Source organism: Haemorhous mexicanus, chromosome 15 (assembly GCF_027477595.1).
Source record: "Haemorhous mexicanus isolate bHaeMex1 chromosome 15, bHaeMex1.pri, whole genome shotgun sequence".
Taxonomy (NCBI): Eukaryota; Metazoa; Chordata; class Aves; order Passeriformes; family Fringillidae; genus Haemorhous; species Haemorhous mexicanus.
The window spans coordinates 13,417,731-13,438,477 of NC_082355.1; the positions used below are offsets into that span (position 1 = coordinate 13,417,731).

The window sequence follows — 20,747 nt, forward strand, 5'->3', positions numbered from 1 at the left end:
CGCTCCGCCGCCCTCCCCGCGCCGCCGCGCGCGCCCGCCAGCGCGCGCCCGTGCGCCGAGCGCGGCGATTGGCTGCGGCGCGCGCGCGGCGCCCGCGGGGAGGGCTGTGCGCGCGCGTTCGGGGCCGCGGCGCGCGCGCGCGCTCCCCGTGCCCGCCCGCCCGGCCGGCGCGCGCTCTCTCCCCCGGCCCGGCGCGCGCTCCCCCCGCGGCCGCGGCTCTCGCGCTCCCCGGGGGCGGCGCGAGGCTGAGGCGCTGCTGCTGCCGCTGCCCGGAGCTGCCCGGAGCCGCTGCTGCCGCCGCTCCGGTGTCAGCAGGGACGGGACGCGCGGCGAGAGCGGAGCGAAGGCGGGGAAGGGCAGGCAAGGAAGGGGTGTCCCCTCCTCACTGAAGGAATCCGCACCGGTGCGAAGTTATCGCCCAGAGACGGTGAGAGGCGCTCGGGCTGCTCAACCTGCCGCCGCCGCCGCCGCTGCTGCCGGTAAATGCTCTTCACTTCTTACTTGCCGACATGCCCGGGGCTCTCCTTCCCCTCTCCGCCGCGCTCGGCAGAGCCGCAGCGCTCGGGGCTCCGCGGCTCCGGCATCCCCCGCTGTAATTGCGCGGTGGAGTTGCCAAGTTGGGGTTTGTGTGTGCGGGTGTCACAGCCCGCGGGGCGCGGAGCCGCGAATTCAGCACTTGGAGAGGTCATTAGTTGCACGAGTTCCAGGCAAGGAGGATTCTCCGTGCCTCCGCAATAACTGCCGCTGCTGCCTTTCTGCCCATTAATCCCCATCCTTAACCGCTGGTATTTCTTACGTTTTCCCCGTGTTTTAATGTTGTCTTTGCTTTTTTTTAAGCTGCTGGGGTTTAATTTGTTTATTTACTTTCTTTTCCCCTTTTCTTCCGAGATTGTAGTACAATGTTATTATTTATTTCTTCAGCGTTTGCCGGCAGTGTGGGAAGGTATCGCTGATTCAGAAACTATTGTCCACAGTGCGTCTCGGCTAGGAGCAGGCAGCAATAGGAGAAGGCAGGCATTTGTATTCCGAAAGGGAATTAAAAAAAAAAAAAAAAAAAAAAAAAAAAGCTGCTTTGCATCATTGCCGCAGATTTGCGGGGAGCACTGAGGGACGGTGGTATTTTGTTGTTTGCGAAGGTAATAAACACCGAAGCGCTTTGGTGTTTCACGCATAGCCCTGCGATTGAGCTGTTTGGGAATTGCTGTGGATAATAAATTCCTGGCTGTGGAGGCAGGGATTGCTGGCATGTATCACATCCAGCGCTCAGACAATGTACCGGCGTGTGCTGACACCGGAGCGCGTCCCTGCTACACCTGCCGTGGAGTGGCACTTTGACAAGAGACTGGTTTGTCTCCTGCATACACCCAGACTGAAATTTAAATAAGGTGCGAATTGAGCTCTTAACTCTCTGCTTTTGAACCAGACTCCTTTTTCAACGCTTCTTGTTAGGATTCTTGTGTAAACATCTTTTTGTAGCAATTTCGGGAGATTTAATAGTACTGATGTCCTAATGTGTGCTTTCGTGCCTTTTTTTTTTTTTTTTACTTCATGCTTAAGTGTTCTGTCCTTCTAAAAGGCTCAGAATGAAATGGCAAGTACTGTCTGTGTGTGTGTATATGTGTGTGCATAAATATTTAAATATTTATATATAATGTTTGGCTTGCACTTGTTTAAATTTACTGAATCTTGTATTATGCGCAGGAAACAGGTATTATAACAGAATTAAAATGCAGGAGCACAGAATTAAAGGAGACTTTGTTTGTAAGGTTTAGTTGTGTAGTTAGAAGATTATGTAAGATCAAAGACATTCAAAATGCATGTGTCCTAGAGAAGTAAAGTGTGGAAGGAGCAGCATTCTAGCATTTTAAGAATATAAAGCTTTGCTGTTACAATACAGAATGCAGACTGTCAATAAGTCCCTGTAGCCATCCAACATCCTCACAGGGCACTTCATGGAATGCTGCTTAAAATCTGTTGTAATTAAACCACAGTCTCTGTTAAGGGCAGAGTTAATGAAAGAACAGCATCACCTGTTAGTGTAGTTACTTGAGGTAAGTGTAACAGCTTACAGTGGTTGTAGAGGCTCAAAAGTTTTCCTTCAAACTTCAGAGGAATTGAGAAAGATGGCTCTTTCTTTAAGACATTTGTATTTGTCACTCAGCTGGTACAGAACCACTGTACAGAATAACAACTGGTCTGTTCTAAGGGGCTCATTTATATCAGTGCTAGGTAAAGTCAGTTTTTACAAGGGGATGACAACCTAATGATAAGGAACATTTCTTGCTTTGTCAAGATTTAAAATATATACAAACAGTGTATTTGAGCATCATTTTCCTGTGCCTTGGCAAATCAGGTTGATGATTAATTTGGCTTGGCCCATATGCTGAGGTTCCTAGTTGCTGAGTAATAACTAAAAACTAGTCTTACATTACACCCATACAGACTGTGTGGTATTCAAAAAGCCAACTGGGAGGTCTGAGCTTTAATTCATTTTAAGAGGAAAACTTTTCTAGCTGTGGTTTCTTAGTGTCCTGGCAATGCCTGAGAAGTCAAAGAAGTAATTTTTAATCCAATTATTAACACATCTACAGCATCTTTTTTAAAGAAAAGGTTTTGGTCCAGATAATGTTTGAATTTTTATTCTGCTTTTAAAAAAAGAATTCTGTTAAGACAGTGCTCATAGGAAACAATAACATTTTAGTCCTCTAGAAGCTTATTTTTAATAGGGATAATTAAAATAATGGTCTTTCTGTGTCATTAGATTTTAACTGCTTGTGTAGCATGGGGAGAATTAACACATGTGCATCACTAGTAATGTTTTCCTGTAATTAAACTGAACTGCATTTTCACTTGTAATATTTCCCAGTAAAAGTCAAAGCTGCAGGAAAGAATTGAGGAGGTGCTTTCTCTCGTTAGGTCACAGAGATTACCAGAGATTATTGATTTGAGGGGGCTAATAGTTGCACTTCTTTGCCTTTTTAAACAACAGTTTTATTTCTGGTATATATATACATCAACTTGTCATACATGGACATGGTTTTGGCATTTCCCTGTCAAATACTGACATTTTTGTTTCTGCAGTCAAAGTAAATTTCCTGTGAACAGCTTTACTGTTAGAGTAAGTCATGGTGTTAGCTGTATTAGTGATTGTGTGGTTAAAAATATTTAGAACAACTTGGAAAAGGGAAAATGTTGAGTTCAACCAAGTTCAAAGTCTAGACTTTCTTGTCTGAGAGGTCAAACTAAGCTGAAGGTCAAATCAGATGAAGACAAAGCTCTAGCCACTATTAGAGTACTCAAGTCAATATACCAATGTTTGAAAAGCTGTTTTGTGTTTGTTTGCATTTTACTGTGAATTTAATCCCTCAGTCCTTAATGTTTTTGGCAAAAAATGCACATAGGAGCATCACTGAAGTCCATACTTAAAGATAAGACCAAAAAATTATTGGGCTGATCCTTTAAACAATGATATTCTTTTCTATAAATGGATAGTTCTAAAAAGTTTGCCCTTCCTTGCCCTGGATCTGTAATAGAAAATACAACCTTACAATATAAATTAAATTCATTTCTACTAAACTAATTAAGATAAGAGATGTTTTAGTCCTTACTTGCTCTTTCAGAAGGTTAATATTTAATGGAAATGGCAAGTTTTTTCCCAGGCTTTTTTTTTTTTTTTTAAACTATGCTTTGCTTACAATTTCACAAGATCCTTATCAGGAAGAACAGTTTAATATAAAACTCAGTGTGCTACAACAGAAAAGAAGGGTTTGCTGATACTCAGTACAAGCAGAGCTGGTCCCCACTTTGTGCCCGGAGGTGTCACATCCCAGAGCCTTCATGCCAACTGATGGTGACTCATCTTTCTAATTTCTTCCTGCACAAAGCAGCTCCTGCACAGAGTGCTCCTAGTGAAGTACGAAATGACTCTGGCTGTGTCACCCTGTTCCAGCCACAGGCTGCTCCAGCTCTGTCTCCTGGCTGTGTCTGCAGCCTCGAAGAGCCCCTGCTTCTGCTGCTGCTCTGAGAGTGGGGTGGTGTGGAGCGTGTTCCCTGCAGTACAGCCTCCCCTTATCCACACAGCAGTGAAAAGAGACTCTGGGCCATTCTCTCTTTGCTCAATTTTGTCTCAAAATTATTGCTCTGCAGTGGGATCCCATAATGCCAGGGAAGTTCAAATACATTGGTTTAAATCCACCTTGCCGACTAACTCAATATAATCAGATAGACTTTTCGGATAAGCAGGAAGCGTGCTAAGCTTAGATTTTATTCATTTTTTATTATTTTTTAAATAGGTTCTTTTTAGTTGAATTGATTGACATTCAGTGCCAAATAGTAATAAATTGTCTACTTTCATCTTTATTGCTGAGCATTAATAACCCAGTAGTCATCCAAACGGGGATGTAATTGTAAGATTTTTAGTGACAAGCTGAACAACATTGGATTACAAACTTTTGTGTTTAGCTGAGCAGGTTGTGAATGGATACATGGTGCACACACTGCTTTACACCAGTGGCTGTATCCAGACTCATTCTGGGCAATAGTCAGGGAAAAAACTGATCTTAAGTTGCCTTTTTCTTTCCCTCAGGAGCAGGTTTTATAGAAGATACATTTTAATCTCTGATGAATGGAAATAAAGTTTCACTTTGGAAGGGTGATTTGGCTTTGGGGATTGTTTTCTGATTATTTCCTTTGAGTTGTTTTGGTTTTAACTATAATGCAACCCAAAATGGCGAAATTAAGAACAGAGTATCACCCTTTTTGGTTTTGGATAAGAGGGTCTTCATTTTTTTTTTTTTTTTTTTTTTTTTTTTTTTTTTTTTTTTGTTCTGAATAAACTTCTTAACAAAAACACATTTAGGCAAAATATTAGCTGTAACCATTCAGAACTACAAATATGTGTTAAAATAGTATAAAATACATAAGTAGATGCCCTTGGAGGATTTTCTTACTAGTTTGGGGCACGCTGCCTTTGCCTTTAGTAGTGGCCTTTAAAGCTTTGAATTGGTCTCAGTTCTCCAGATTTATCTGTTGTTTCTCAGCCCACACAGGCAAGGAAAACACCAGGGCTTGTTCAGAGGGGTGGTGCAAGGCTATCTAAAATCCTTAATAAGCATATCAGTGAAACCCTTGAGGAGGATAGAAATAGCTTCTGGGTGCAGTCTGGGTGGGAGATGGCCCGTGAAGAACGTGGAGAGAAGGCCAGGCCTGGACCTGTGCACTGGAAGAGGCACCTGAGCAATGGTTTCATCTCAGGTGCTGCCTGGGGGGAGCAGTGAAAGTGACAGACACAAAACTGTCTTCTGCTGCTTATCCCGGGCAGTGCCAGGGCACAGGGACAGCAGCCAGTGTCAGTTTTTTGAACCAAACCCAGAGGAGCTTTTTCCACCAGTGTGCACAGGTACAAAAGCTGAGCCTGTCTCCAGGTGAGTGCTTCTGTGCCTCCTGGGAACTTTTAGCTGTGTTCCCTTAACTCTCAACAGGGTTTTTTTCTTTTTTTTTTTACTTACTATTGCTTTTGGGGATAATTTTTAGGGAGGTCACTTTTCCTAAACAGTTGAGGTAGGAGTGTTGGTTGTGCTGTGGTTTGGAGTGGTCCTGTACGGTGTTGTCAGCTGTGTTGTAGAAAACTACCTTATATTAAGTTTAAGAGGTGTGGATAACTGTATGTAAGTGGAAACTATAAACATTCTTTTATGAAGCCATTGTGTAGGAGTGTAGGGCTTAGATGTAAAACAGCACAATACAGGAAGTCCTACAAAATATAAATAATAGATTTTTCCAAAGCTTTTTCTGAGTGTAATTGCCTAGTGACTTTTCTAATCTCTCTAAAAAAAGGAGAATAAGCTATCATAATAGTGTGCTCCAAAACTGTACCACATACTGAACCAATGGTAAGTACCTTTTCCAACAATGACAACAAAAAAGGAAAATTAATATTTAGAAAGGCAGAAAAGCAGATATTGAAATATAACAATGACACTAGAGAGAAGTTTTCTGGTCTTCATGAAAATAAAGTTCACTTTACTTGCCAGTGAGTGTTTCAGGAAATACTGTGTTTGATTCAGATTCTGGAGGTAAAATGAGTCAACTGAAAAAAAGTAAATATTAAATTCATCCTAGTATATGAAAATACATTCCCTACGGAGAAGTGTTGTACACTTTATGCTTGCCACATTAAATGAGTTTTCTGAACCAAATAAAACAAGAGGTATGCAGTTCTGCTGTCACTGTGCAGATACCTAATTGGCCATTACTAGCGATTTAGACATTAAAAAAAAAAAAATATATATATATACACACTTTTCATCCTAGTTCCTCATTACAGATGCTGTAGGGTTGGATGTACACGTGCAGGCTCTTGGTGTGTTTGGTTTTGGGTCTGTGCTCAGGGACATGCAGAAATCAGGAGGAGATCCTTCAGGAGGTGGCAAGAGCATAGTCTGGAACATAGACCTTTCTCTTATGGGATGTTTTCTAGGGTGGGCACTTCTAACTTTTCTTCATGTACTTTTGACACAGAAAATATTTTCACATTGTCTGTGTTTTTTGGGAGAGTGAGCTCTAGCTGGTTTCTGGTTTCCCATGAGAGCAAACAAATGTGAGCATCCACAAAAATAAGCCTTTAAAGGGTAGGGAAATAATTTTCTCTCCTACTTCAACAGAGCTGACAGCATTAAAATCAAAAGAGTTATTATTGGGTCTCACAAAAAGATTTTTTTGCAAGACCCCTTCTAATCACAGTAAAGTTTTAGGCAAATCTTATTTTATAGAAGAATATTTGAATGAGTTGAAACTTGATATATTTAACTACAGCTCTGAGTAAACACAAAAGTACCATGGAAGTGGATCAGCAATTTTAATAATCTTGTAGCAGTTTGATTTGTTTGTGGTGTTTCTATAATGTGTACAGTTACCTAAAACATGACTGAGTTCATGTAAACATACATGTGACACATGGGGGTTTACCTTGCAATGAAGAAACAGAAAATTCCCATAGTGAATGGCTTTGATCTGTTCCTTCTTGCTTGGGAACCTGTGGCCTAAATATCAGCTAAGGAATACACAAAAACACTGTTAAGGGAAACTGTAAATTGCTATTGAGAGTGAGGCAATACAGAAAAGGTTTTTAAAGAAAGTTTACTGTTTAAAGATGAGTGGGTGCCTCTAAGAGAATGAAAAAAGTCCTGTTTGCTGTACTCGAGTTCTTAGTGTCCTTCTGGACTTGGGCTTGGATCTCTGGCTGTGGAAAATCCTTGAGAAAGAAAAGCACTATAAAAGTATTTCTGTCAAGTCACCTGAAATAAAAGCATATGCTTGGTAGTTGAGTCTTTTCAGGAAAGATTTATGGGAAGTGGACTGTCAGGTAGATTATTAATAATCTAAAAAGCAAGGATAGTAATAAAGCTTTGTGATATAGCCTTGGCTACAAAAGGAACTAAACCTTTTTTGTTTTAGTGGAGAAGTCAGCTTGCTTTACTTCTCTCCCTGCATGGAGACTGACCTAAGTCTTCTCTTTTCCCCTCTCTCCAGCTGCTTGTTGTGGGCACGGAGCAGCCTGAGCAAAAGTCTCTTAGTGCTATGCTAAATTTGGAGGTCACAGCTTTATTAACCAGTTCTGAAGTATGTGGTATTGCAGTGCAAATCCTAGCTGACACCAATGGCCTCAGCTGTGGAGTAAAGAATAAGCTGTGGTGCTGTCTTTTATTTCAGCTTTTCTACCTGCTAAGGAATTCCGACTGAAATCCAGAACATTGTCACCTTCTTTCCTCTGTGCAGCATACCCGAGGCTGAGAGATGACACGAGAGTGGAGCTGCTCAAAACATATTTCAGAATCATGGCAGTGGCCAGGACCAGTGCTGAAGCACAGTTTGCTGCAGCATTTTTCCAGGCTATCAAAGTCACAATTATATCAGTACTCCTTATAAAGCAGGCCCTCTGGAAATATCATCATGGTACTCTGTTTCAGCATTGCAGGGCAAAGGAGAGACAGAGATCACCATGTGCATAACCAAAATGCCTTGCACAGGAACAAAGCTGAGATAGTGACTCCTCAATGAATTGCTGTCATCACTCTCTTCCTCCTGCTCCCTTCAGGTCATTCCCCAGCAAGGTGCTGCCCCTTGCTTCAGCAGCCTGCTTATAAACAGCAATCTCTTTCCTTCTGGGGCATGAAGAAGGGGAGAAGGAGAAAAATAGAGGGAAAAAAGTAACCTGGATAATGCCTCAGCTGCCCGGGGGTGTGTCTTTGTCTCTCAGAGAGCACCTGGGGCCGTGGCTCCACCAGAGCATGGCTGTTGTGGGGGAGACCTGCGAGACCCCGCGCCCTGCGCTGGCCCGGAGCCCTGCAGGGAGGAGCTGCAGCCCCTCTGGTGCTGTGTCCCTTGTTGTGCTTCCAGTGAGGATTAGTAACTGATGAGTTGAATGAGAGAGAGCTTTCCCTTGGCTTTCAGAAGCAGATGTCACTGCTGGAGAGAAGAAGTGGTGAGAGGTGAGGAGAACCTGTGGATTGCCTGTGGAGTATTTATTCTTCTATTGAAGCTCTAATTACCTTACTGCAACTCTTCTTCCATCTCTCCAGTAATCCCAGAGGCCTCTGTAAGTTCCCCTAGTTCCGCTGGCATTCTGTATCAGCTACCTCCAGGCTTAAATTGCCTTTCTTTTTCCTTTAAAGGAGGAGTAATCACTTCCCTCTGTGTTTCTTAGTCCAAAATATAAGCCCTTAATAGATTTCTCTTTTACAGAGCAGCTTATGCATTACCTCCATGCCTGTTTCTCTCCCCATAACCTTCGCTGACTGTGAACACTGGAATTTATACATTGTCTGTTTTGTAGATCTTGTGTTACAAGATTAAAATTTGCAGTTGTACCCCAGTTAGCTTTAGGCCAGCTTCCAGATGAGCTTTTCCCACACAAGGATACTGGGATAGTGAGACCTGTGTCGTTCTCTTTGTCTCAGCAGTCTGCTTGGGAGAAGTCAGAACTGGGAGTCTGTTGACACTCCCCACATCGATGCTCATTCCCTACTTGCCTGGTGGTTCCTTGCAAAGGAGACAGCCTTTCTCATTCCTCTGCTCTTGCAGAAGAGAACACTATGAAGTGTGGGGTTTAGATTCTTTGTAAAGCTGCTATGATTGCTGCTTTGTTCTGCCGCCATTTACCAAAGGTCTTCCATCTAGCCCTTGGCACAAAAGAGTCTCTAATTATTGAAAATTTCCTGGCCCCTGCAATGAAGTGTTAGAAATCTGGTGTGTAGTCAGACTGGGTTAGTCCTTGTCAGGAGGAAAACTGGTGGGTATTCTAAACATATTTAAGCAGCTTTCTTGAAACAAGTAACTCACACCATGTATTATAGAATAGGGATGTCTTTAAATTTGCAATATAAAAATACTTTGATAAAATGACAGTTAAGTCTGAATTAGCTATGTTTGACTATTAAGGTCTGACCCTGAAAATAGTCATTATTGCCCTGCTGCTGTTCAAATGACTGTGCATGAGAAAGGATCACCTGCTTAGGGCAGCCTCTACTAGAACACCTTTTTCCTATTGTTGTCCATTCGCAGTTTAATTTATACATTTCAAAGAAGGACACTTATAAGATGGTTAGATGCCACTTCAATTTTGCTAATGAAATGCTGTTTTGTACTTAGTAGACCATAATATTGGCAGAGCAGAACCTATCATTTATAGCTAGTAGGTATTATTTTCAAACTAAGCAGCAAGAAACATACATATAAGCTTGAACTTGTGGTAGTAGAAGTTTATTTATGCCTTGCAGTGATTGTAGTGACTTGGGATCAAACCTTGCTTATCCATGCTACAGTTTTAGCTGGGTAGGGAGGCTCACTTCTTGTTTCTAGGTGTTTTTCTGTATAGAAAAAGAGAAACAAATGAGGCTTGGCACCACACATTGCAAAAAGAATTGCTGAGGTTAAAGAAAAAGGTGCTCAATATTTAGTTTGAGATTGCTTTCCATTTAGGCAGCGTGAGCAGAAGTGAAACCAGGGGCTCTCATGGTAGTTCAAGAGCAGCTATGTGCTACTCCATCTGTGTCTTGCCTTGTTTGCAAGAAAGGATCTTGGCAGGCATGGCAGCTGGAAGCACTATGGCTGGTGTGCTGTTTCCTGTGTCCAGATAGCAAACTAGCAAAACTGTGCTTTAAAAATGTCTTACTGTCTTCCTTCTTATACCACTTATCTACTCTATACTTCAGTCTGGCACAGCTGGATGTAAACCTCCAGGATCTAAGCTCCATAACCAAGGGTTATCTGACTTGGTTCAGTCAGTTCATGAATATTTTGGACTGTAATTCCCCAAATGTATTATGAATGCATCTGTCTGTGTCAGAAGGCATGGTAACCATATTCCTGTGTATTTAAACATAATGCTTTCTGTGTCAGGTGGTTGGGTTATTTATTCTCTGTGGCAGGTGGTGGTCATTTATGTCATGACCCTAAAAGGAATCTCTTTGGTACTTTTTCTCCCTTCCCTTTCTTTTTTTCCATTTCCCTACCCTACTCCCCTCAGCCATGACATTTCTGGGGAAGATGTTACAAGTATAGTTTAAAGTTTGGACTTGACTAATTATTTTATTGCCAGAAGTTGTATGTGTACTCAGTGCCATTTCTTCTATTTGTACAAACTCTTATTTGTGTCCACTACCAGTAGATTATAGCTAAATGCTGAATGTTAGGAATTGATGTTTTTCCCCATTTTGATTACTTGCAGATCCATTGATCTGTTTATTCATCTTCTCTACTTAGCAATTATTTAACATCCCAGTTTGCTCACATAGTAAATCTGTAATAGTTCTTATATTATGGAAAACAATCCTTCCTTGAGTAAGGAAACAGTGCTGCAGGATAAGCTACTGCATTGAAAAATAAGTTTATTCTCCACTTAGAAAAAGGGCTGTTGCAGTCATAGAGATAAGGGTCTGCATCTGTTGCCTCTGAACAGCAGACAAATTTCTCCTGGTCCCTTCACACACTCAGCTCACAAACTGTGCTGTCCTTCCAGCCCTGCCATAGTGGGTGCAGCTGGGAACTGGATTTACTGCCTGAAATGTATCAATTTTGTGGAAAGATGTGTGCCTTTGGCTTTGCTAATTACACACCTTTTGCAATTGTGGTTTTTTTTTCATTTGCTTCTAATTGCGAATGTTTCAATTAGAAAGTGTTTTGGAAGATGATAGAAATTGGATGATGTTCTAGTAGAGTAGGAGGGAAAAAAATTAATCCAGTTTTTAATTTCAGATAAACAGCTTTATTATAGAGGCTATCTTCCCTCTTTGTGATTAGTCTGAACATGGACAAGTGTATTTTGAAAAACTCCTAAGCTGGCTGTATTATTTTGGAATATATGGCAGCAGGATGGCCCATTCACTGATTGCTTTTAGCCCATTATGGAACCATGTTCTTCTTTCAATTACCAAGGCTCAGGTTTGGTCAAATAATGTTTAGCCCTTCTCTGTAAAATTCTCTAAGGCTGAAATCCTTTGTTGAGCGGGTTGGATGTACCTCCTTGCTGATCAGGGCTGTGCCATGCAGGTGCCAGAAGCTCCTGTGCCTCCCCCAAATTAAAACTGGCTGGCAGCACTAAAATCCCAGTGTCACCTTGTTACCCATGTCCTTGTCATCGCTGAAGTCCAGTGTTGACTAAAAGCTGAAATTCTGGAATACAAGAGCTGAGCTTCTCTTAACTCCTGGGACGCACCTGACAAGGAGTATTTCAGTCTTCTCCTCTGACTTAATCCATTATCCCCCTGAGTAATGGAATGCAGGGGAATAATGGAATACTGTGGTTCACAGTGAAATATGGGGTCTCAATGGGAAGCATGTTTTTGGGAAAACTGAGTAAGTTAGATCTTGGAGCTGTCTGCTTTTCTTAAGTGGTTTATTTATAGCTGTCTCTGAGTCTGTTGCCTGTGAGTTATCAGAGACTTTGCAAGATTAATTTGCAGTTTCATTGCAGAGAGTAGCTTCTTTCACCATGAGACAGACTTCCCCCCCCCCCCCCCCCTTCCTGTGTCTGTGTGTTGCAGTGAAGGACGCTGTTATCTTCTCTTTTGAGTGTCATGACTTACAATGGCTGAGACATTATTCTTACATGGAAACCTAGCCAGAAAAGGAATGCTTAACCTGGCTGCTCAGTTCCCCCAGCTACCATTTCATAGCTTTTGGGTTCTGTTCACCACAGTTTTGAGGTCCACAGGACTTCTCCTCAGACCTTCTTATCCTTCTTCTTTTCCCACTTTCTTGCAGGAATTCCAGCCCAGAAAGATTATTTGTTCTTTACCCCAGTTGGCACAGTTCAGTTCATGTACCCTTTGAACAACCCTGCTCTCTGTGGGGCTTCCTTAAAGCTTTCACCAAGTGAGACTGAGGTTAAAAATTAGAGAAAAGAAATAAACCCCAAACCCCAAATCCCCTTTCAAATGATAATAGCAAAGCACAGTATATCTGCAGTGGCTGTGAAATCCTCACCATTACTGATATTACAGTACAGACTAGCCAGCCATCCATCTGGGATGATAGCATTACCATTGATGCTGTCCTGCATGAAGGGGTCACATTAGACAACTTTGCAGTGGGGATCTCTCCCAGCTGTATTTTTCTGCAAGGTACTGGACTAGCGCTTCATAATAGAAATAGGTAGATTTAAAGAGATGTCTATCAAAAACCCTCCAACCTTTTTCAAGGTGTGTTTCTTAGAAATCAAAAGTATTTCTCAAGTGACTGAACTGGAATTTTGAGCTAGGACAGTGGAAACATGGATAGAGAAGGGTAAAAATTTTGTTCCTGGATACAAAAATCCTTGCAATGACAAAGTAGGATATTGTGTTGTTTCCATTAAACTGTTTTTTCCTTTTCAGGCTCCCTATCTAATCAAGCCCTTACTGTATGGAGAGAAGCTAAGATTGTAAGATAACTGTTTTACTGAGCTGTTCTGTCCATGCTGCAGCAGCCTTCTAACTACATAGCTAAAATTTTGCAGTAATAAGTACCTGTATATCCCTGACAATTCATTTGGCATCATGTTTCCTAAGAACAGCATCCAAATAGCTGCTGAGACTTCACCAAGTGCCATGTAAATACAATGACAGTGTCCTTATTTGGTGACAGACCTGATGTGAGAAACAAAAGCCCAGAAAATTAGTTCATGATTTACATCATACAGGGACACTGTGAGGAGAGGATAATAGGAGCAAAGTCTTCATGGTAGTCCCTGGAACGAACATGAAATGGAGCAAGATGAAAGATTTAAGCTATAATAGCTTTGTGAGGGAATGCCCTGCCTCTCTCCTTGTTTCCCTGCATTGCATCAGTACTGATCTTTTTAAAAGTGGAAATAGGTGCCCTCTGTGACTACCACTGTATCAGTACTGCAGCTCCTTGAACTCTGAATTCCACTGAGGTATCCCCAGATGCCCTAGATACTGCTGAGACTTTCCCTAGAAAACAAAATAGCTCAGGAAAAATGACCGATTATCCAGGCTGGCATAACCTTCCCACATACTTTTCAAACATAAATTACAGTGGAATTAGCAAGTAAAATATTGGATATTGTCTCTTTTAATGCTGTCCTTTGAAATTAATGGTAATGATGATTCCCCAGTTTGGAGTACATGGCAGTGGCTTTCTAGTGACTAATTGCCTCAGTCAGTAATGTAATCGATTTTTGCAACATGATAATGAAGGAAATTCTAATGAAGGTCAGATAGCAAATGGCTACTGAATTGTTAGTTTAAAAAATCTGTCAAAATGTGTAATAATTTCTTCAGGTTTTGTTAGGAAGGCTTTTTGACCCTGGTGACAGACATGTGATCATTAAAGGTATTTCAGTGATTTTGTGGGAAAACCAGACCTATTCTGTCAGGCTCTTGAAGAAGGGAATTAATTCTGCTTTGCTTGATGCATGATTTTGAGGTCCAGCTGGATTTTCAGACCTTTTAGGGGAGAGGCCTTTTTGAAGCTGCCAGGGCTGTGAAATCTCATTTCCTGTGTTACCTGCTGGCTGAACAGCCATGGTGGACAGCTCCATGGTGTGATGCAAGGGGAGAGATCACTGCAGAAAGACAAACGTTTCCCTCTACGTGCCTTCACTGGAGATGTAATCAGCCACTTAGTGATGCAAGAATGCCTGCCTTTTAGACACTTCTGGCTTTGCCAGTTTGAGGGGTTTTTGTCTGCAATATTGTGAGCTGTTCCAGCAGTGGGATTCTGCAGGGGGTCGTGGCAGTGTTGATTTGGATTAATGCAGGAGCCTTTTCATGTTCAGGTAAAGGACTTTGACAAGGACATTGGAAGGAATGTGTCATGTCTTGTAAACAGTCTTGGAAATGCATTTCTAAATTGTGGCTAAAATCAAATGTGTTATTGTAGAATATTTTTCCCTCATTTGCATTTGTGAATCATTCATCTGTTTATCATCAGCTGGTGGTATTTCTGTAGTAAGTGAGTTTCCATTAGAGAACTCATGATGAAGATGCCTTTTCCTGTGAATCAGTAGTTCAGAGTGAAGGTAATACTACAAAAGTATATTTCAAGTGAAGAATTGGTCAGTAATCCTACATAAAACCCTTGCTTCTCAGAATGGGTTTTGGAGAAGCACAGCACCATACAGGCTGTTATTTTTTTTTTTTTTTATGTTGAGCTAAATTTGTTTGGCTTTTAGAAGGATATGCATGTATACATATGATTTCCTTCAAAAAGAAGTGGGTGTGGGGACTTTCTGATTATTGGTTCTGTGAAGATGGAAAAGAGAGTCTCAAATTTGTGTTAAGAGGAGGTATTGGCTATAACATTATTATTGAATTAAATAACTCCCATCTTGTCTATTGAGCTTTTTCCTTCTAAAATATTGTTGCCTAGTTTGAGATTGGTATCTGAAAATTAGAAAGGAATCCAGATATTTTCTATTTTTAAAAATACTCCAAGTCTTCATCAGATACTAAGAGACTTCTAACGGTCGATTTGAAAAAAATTCTTTTTTATTCAATGTATTAGAAAAGAGGGTTATGCCTTACTTCCAGATATAAAACAAAATCACAATATAGTACAAAGTACAGTATAGTACTTGATTGTACTATATGTGCAAAATATTGTATTAAGATTTGCTTTTTTCAAATTAAAAATAAATCAGGTTAGAGCTGCTGCAGAAAAAATATCTGTGTACTTCAGTATGTTTCATTTAGCAATATGTTTCATTTTGTTCTAGCAAAACTAGGCAAATGAATACATGCAATCTGCAAGTCTTAAATAATTTTACTATGTTAGAGAATTTAGAATAAACTCTTAAAGCTTTATTAATTTAGTTGCTCATTTTCTAAAGCATTTCTCCCTTTAATTTGCTTCTCTGTTACACTTTCACAATATGCATTTTTGGGGCAAAACCCATCTGAACAGATTTCTCATACATCTTCAGTGTAGTGATTATTTCTGCACGGTGACTGTTAAATCCTTGATTATGCTGTGGGGAAAATGTAATAAAGTCACCAAGTTCCTTTTCTGAGAAGGAATAGCTGTTGTGTTCTTAATAAGTTTGGTGTGGTGCTTATGGAGCTTTCTGAGGTGAGATGTAAAGCAAGAAATTTATATATTGTTCAGCTGCTGCACTGAAGGTTACAAATTCGTTTGCTTGTTGCAGCTATGCAGAGTGACAGGAACGCAGGTTAGAGGGCACAGAGTTAATGGTCCTGCTGGCTCTGAATTGGTTATGGTCCTAATCTCTGTGATTTTTCTTGTCTGTGATGCAGAAAACTAGAGAACGTGTTTTGTCTGTTGAGCAGTTCACGCTGCTGCCTGATGACCAAGGCATGTCAAAACCAATTGCATAACATGGTGTTGTCATCTAATATTTACCTTTTGTGGGGGCAGCATGAGCCAGGCCTGGCTCTTGGCAGAGCTGCTTGGGTCTGTGCAATGGCAGGAGCCACTTCAGTTTAGTCTCTGTTGCCTTTAGAAAGCCCTCGATAAGGGGAATGGCTGCCATGCTGCAGCTGGGGGTGTAGCCCTTGCTGGGTCTGTGTTGTGAATCACAGACTCACCAAGGCTGGAAGAGACCTCCAAGGTCATTGAGTACAACCTTTGGCTGGTCCCCACCCTGGCAACCAGACCAGAGCTCTGAGTGCCACGTCTGGTTGTTCCTTGAACATCTCCAGTGGTTTGGGACTTCCCCACCTCCCTGGGCAGCCCATCCCAAGGCCTGACCACCCTTTCAGTGAAGAAATTCTTCCTGATGTCCAACCAGAACTTCCTCTGGCACAGCTTGAAGCCATTTCTGCTTGTCCTGCTGATGGTTCCCTGGGAGCAGAATGAGAAGTTGCCCCCTGAGCTTCCTTTTCCTCAAGCTGAGCCCCTCAACTGCTCCTCATGTACTTGATCAGTAAAGCAGAAGTACTCAGTGAATGGATTATGCTGGTTCAGAATGGTAGGAATTCTTAGATTTGGTATTGGGGTCTTAGATTTGGAATTGTTTTCTCCTCTCACTTGATGCTGTTTTATTGTTTTACTGGCATGGTACCCAGTGTGAGAGGCTAAAAGAGTGGATGGAGTTTTCATTTTGTTATCTGTGACAAGCTGACAGAACATGAGAAAACATGATGGCCTTTCTCCCTCAGACATATCTATCTGTCTGGGGGTGAATACAGAGCCTGTGACACCAGCCTGTGCAGATAAAGTACATGTGATGATTGGATACACAGGGATATGCCTGGCCATCTCCAAATTAGATATATAAAGTATTGTGGGTGAACTTTTTAAACCCAAGTGTGTTGTCACAGGTCTTTCTTGCACATTTTATGAACTTTCATACTTGATCTCAATCTGCTGGCACTTTGAATTCTGTATGGAATGGTGAAGCAAAGTTTGTTCCATTATTCTCACTTTCATATTCTTATTTAGTGGACTTTTCATTTGTTGTGTGTGCTTGGAAGTGGAATATTGAAGCCCAGATAGCTGTACCCTGGTACCTTCCCACAGCTGAATATGCAGGCTCTCCCCTTAGCCATGATTTCTCTCTCACACAGGATGTGGTAAGTGTAGCAAATGCCATGGATGAACTTAAAAATCTCATCTCAGCTGCAGCCAACTCTTTTGATAGATCTGAAGAAAATAAGGTGTTCTTTTATCCTGGCCACTCGAAGGTATCAGCTATATCATCTAAAATTTGCATAGTAAGCACATCATTTCAGGGGAGCTTGGTAATAAGAAGTGTGTGGTTTATCACCTTGGTTAAAGGTGATTTAGTTCAGAAACAAGAAGTACAAGAAATAGGAATTCTGTGTGTGATTCAGACTGCAAGTACTATGGATTTCTTTCATTCTTTCACAGTTCACAGAAAATATATTCTCAAAGAGACTGTATTTTATAATACTAAAAAAAAAAAAAAAAAGCTGCAATAGCTATATTGGATTTTTAAGTCAGCTTTGATTCCTGCCCTGCTGAATAGAAATGAGCAGTCTGATGTGGAGCCTTCAGAATGCTTCACAAGTGACGGTCAAACACCTGGTGTTACATCGGAATATATGGCAAATAGCTCTGCCTCTGACAAGTGCTCATTATTCCACCAAAGAACCTGGTTTTTGGTACAGTCTCTCATGCAGAATTGTTGAGACACATGAGAAGAATCTTCTCTTTCCTGTTTCCTTCCCAGTATTTGAGACAGATGATGGAGAAGCTAACATTTCATGGTCTTGCTGCACTTTCTGTTGCAGGAGATTTGAATGATTGCATCCCCATCTGGTCATTTGATGGGAACATTCTGAAGCTTTAACAGTCTGTTTAGATTCAATGACATTTCACAGCTTGGAGAGATCTTCCCCAGCATTACTGTGCTGTCTGATTGAGTCTGCATTTACCAGAGATTACAGTTGTGATTATATAACCAAGAGATGCAGGCAGATAGATAAAGATGAAAATCCTTTGTGTTATTTGGCTTTGATTTTGTTTTGTTTTGGGTTGTTTTGTTTCACTTTTCCCTCACAGATTGGAGTTGAATGTAGGAACTTGAGAGAAAGAACTAGAACACAGACAAGGGAAAGGAAGGCAGTAAATTGCTGTTGGAAACCATATAAATCAGGGGTTTTGAGAAGGTGCATTGCCATTACTATATATAGAGATATATATATAGAGATATATATATATATATATTTGTGTATGTGCCTACACACATATGTGGGCAAGTTTACAATGCAAATGCTCTTGCTGTGATTTAAGAATATTTTTTTTCTAGAAAATGTTCTTTGTTAATTGTTAATTTTTATCTGACCTTTTTTTTTTTTTGGGTTGAGATGGTAGTGGTAAGTAATTGTTTTGCAGTAGAAGAATTCAAACTTCATTAGGAAAACATAAAGCTATCTCCTTTGCCATCTTCTTCTTTATGGAAGCAGTATTTTATACACAGCCACATTAATTACAATTAACTATAGCATTCTAATTTGTTGACTTTATTTATTCAGAACTCTATTAGTGTTAAACAATTAATGGTAAGTTGAACTTTAAAGTGGATAAGAACGTCATTCTAAGCTGTAATAGCTTAGTGGATGAGCATATTGTCCTAAATTGGCTTAGCTGCATCGTTCAATGGTTGTTGTATACAGGCTGTGTAATTGTATGATGACTGAATGCTATTAAACCTATCTCTCTCTTAGGCACACGTCATGATATCACAGCAAATGTTCCCAAAATTTCCAGCTACGAAATAATGTTGTTGTTAGCACTATCTTTAAATGTTCACTGGATTAATTCTAGATTGATTTGCAGAAATATACAGGTCAGAGGATTTCACTTATTCCCTAAATCTGGTTTTGCAGGTGTGTTTACTGTTTGGCAGCATTGCTTTCCAGTTATGCTGGGAGAAAAATTATTTTACCATTTGCTCAATAGCTTTATTCTTTTTCTATACGCCTTCACTTACAGAGGATTTGCATTTGTAACACGTTTTTCCATTTAACATGCTTTATATTATTGTAGGAAATGGAGAAGAAAAATCGCCAAGCTGTTTAAAAATTCAAATAAATACTTGTTTGTCCTATGAGTTACATTTGAATTCATTTTTTTTTCCCAAACTGCTAAGTGCAGTGAGGACACAATCCATTGATGAAGTAATCAGTTTTCTAAAATAAAAATATGCTAGCACACACAGTTTAAAATAAATGTCTGTAGGAAGGATATTTTCTCTTTGCATTTGCATTAATGTGCGTGGGAAGGATATTTTCTCCTTACTTTTGCATTACAACCAGATGCACACACACACTCAGACAGAGCTATTTATCTCTCTGTATTTATAAATATAGGCAACTCCTCTCAAGCCGTAGTAAGGCAGTGTGTGTAGTGGGAGCAGTCCAAGGCAGAAATAGTGTCACTGAAAACAGCTGTTGCATCCTGGCTCCCCCTCTTGCTCCCAGGAGAAATAAAATGTTGCTTATCTCCAGACAGTAGTTGATTATTTTCTCCTCCACGCTGCCTGGCTGTTAGTGGGCTCATGGACGAGATGAGGCAGAATCACAGCACCACATGCTCTGCTTAACTCGAGAGAGGGAATTGTGCCCTTTGTAGGCTCTTCTTTCCAGCAGTGGCCTACACAGGAGAGTGACTAATTCATGCTCTCTGACCTTCTGCATGTAAAACAAGCAATATTATCATCCTCATTTGCACTTCTTTATTATTTGCTCTAGTGATAAAACCCGAGGTTCACAGATGGGTTTGAAGTGCCGCTGTCCTGGGCTCTGCGTGTGCAGGAATTGGCAGCGGCTGCCCAGGAGGATGAGGGATGATGTAAACAGACTCCCGAGGGATCCAGGGGCTCAGGTGTGCTCCCTGCTGCCCTGCTGCATGCCCCAGTGCTGCTGTGCTTCCCTGCTGCTCTCCAGCAGCACTGGCTGCTCCCCTGTCCCCCGGGATGCCAGCACCCCCAGGGCTCCTGTGCAGCCTCTGCTTTCCTGGCTTACCCCGTGCAATATCACATACCAGGGAGTTAAGAGCTGTCTTACCTCCTGCCTCATTTCATAGACTGCCACAGCCTTGAGAGGGGATTATTTTGTGTTTAACCTGCTATCTGCAAATCACCCTTAGCTCAGGTCAGGCAAGGGACACAATGCTGACTGAAGGCAGTCAGTGTCCAAACAAAACAACAGCAGTGTTGCTACAAAGGGTGTAAACGAGAAGATTCTTAATCAGTTTTTAACCAAAAGATTTCAGGAAGTTCTCCCTCACCTTCCAGCTGTCATCTGACCTGCAGGTTTTCCTGGCCATCTTTCCTTTTACATGTAGTATCTCTTTTGACAGCTATTGCAGAGAAGAACTTCCTGGTGAAACAGCATTTACTGCCTATCCTGTTTGTCCTTGGCCTTAAAGGAGAAAGTTGTTTTCTTTCTCTCCAGAACTAGTTTATTTCTTCTACCAGAAAACAGTGCAGCTATTCTGTAAATTGATGGGTTTTGTCACTTTCTAGAAGCTCCCTGTCTGTTACTCATGTTGTGTTCCCTGTACTTACCTGCCTGTTGGTGACTCCTTCCTTCCCCTCTTGGTGATTCAATGTTTGTTTCTCAGCATGGACTCTGTTGTTGTTGTTGTTGTTTCTGAACTTGGGATTTTTCTGTCTTCATCCTTAAACAAGCATAGTTGATACAAATGTCAAAAGGGGGTGGCTGTAGGTGGCTCCAGGTTGAGCAGAGCACCGTGGTAATCACCATTCTGTGAACACCAGGGGCTTGGAGCAATTGACCTCCATCGTCACGATTTCAGAG

The 20,747-nt window shown here is 41.3% G+C and overlaps 1 protein-coding gene across 5 annotated transcripts in view; it reads left to right on the forward strand.

The window, feature by feature from the left end:
* The first annotated feature begins 364 nt into the window (after nucleotides 1-364).
* Nucleotides 365-20,747, forward strand: part of TENM2 (teneurin transmembrane protein 2) — a 612,765-nt gene continuing 592,382 nt past the window's right edge. For all 5 annotated transcript variants that reach the window (XM_059860582.1, XM_059860584.1, XM_059860583.1 and 2 more), the window contains exon 1: nucleotides 365-479. The gene's annotated coding sequence lies outside the window, so the exon portion shown is untranslated. The remainder of the gene's footprint in view (nucleotides 480-20,747) is intronic.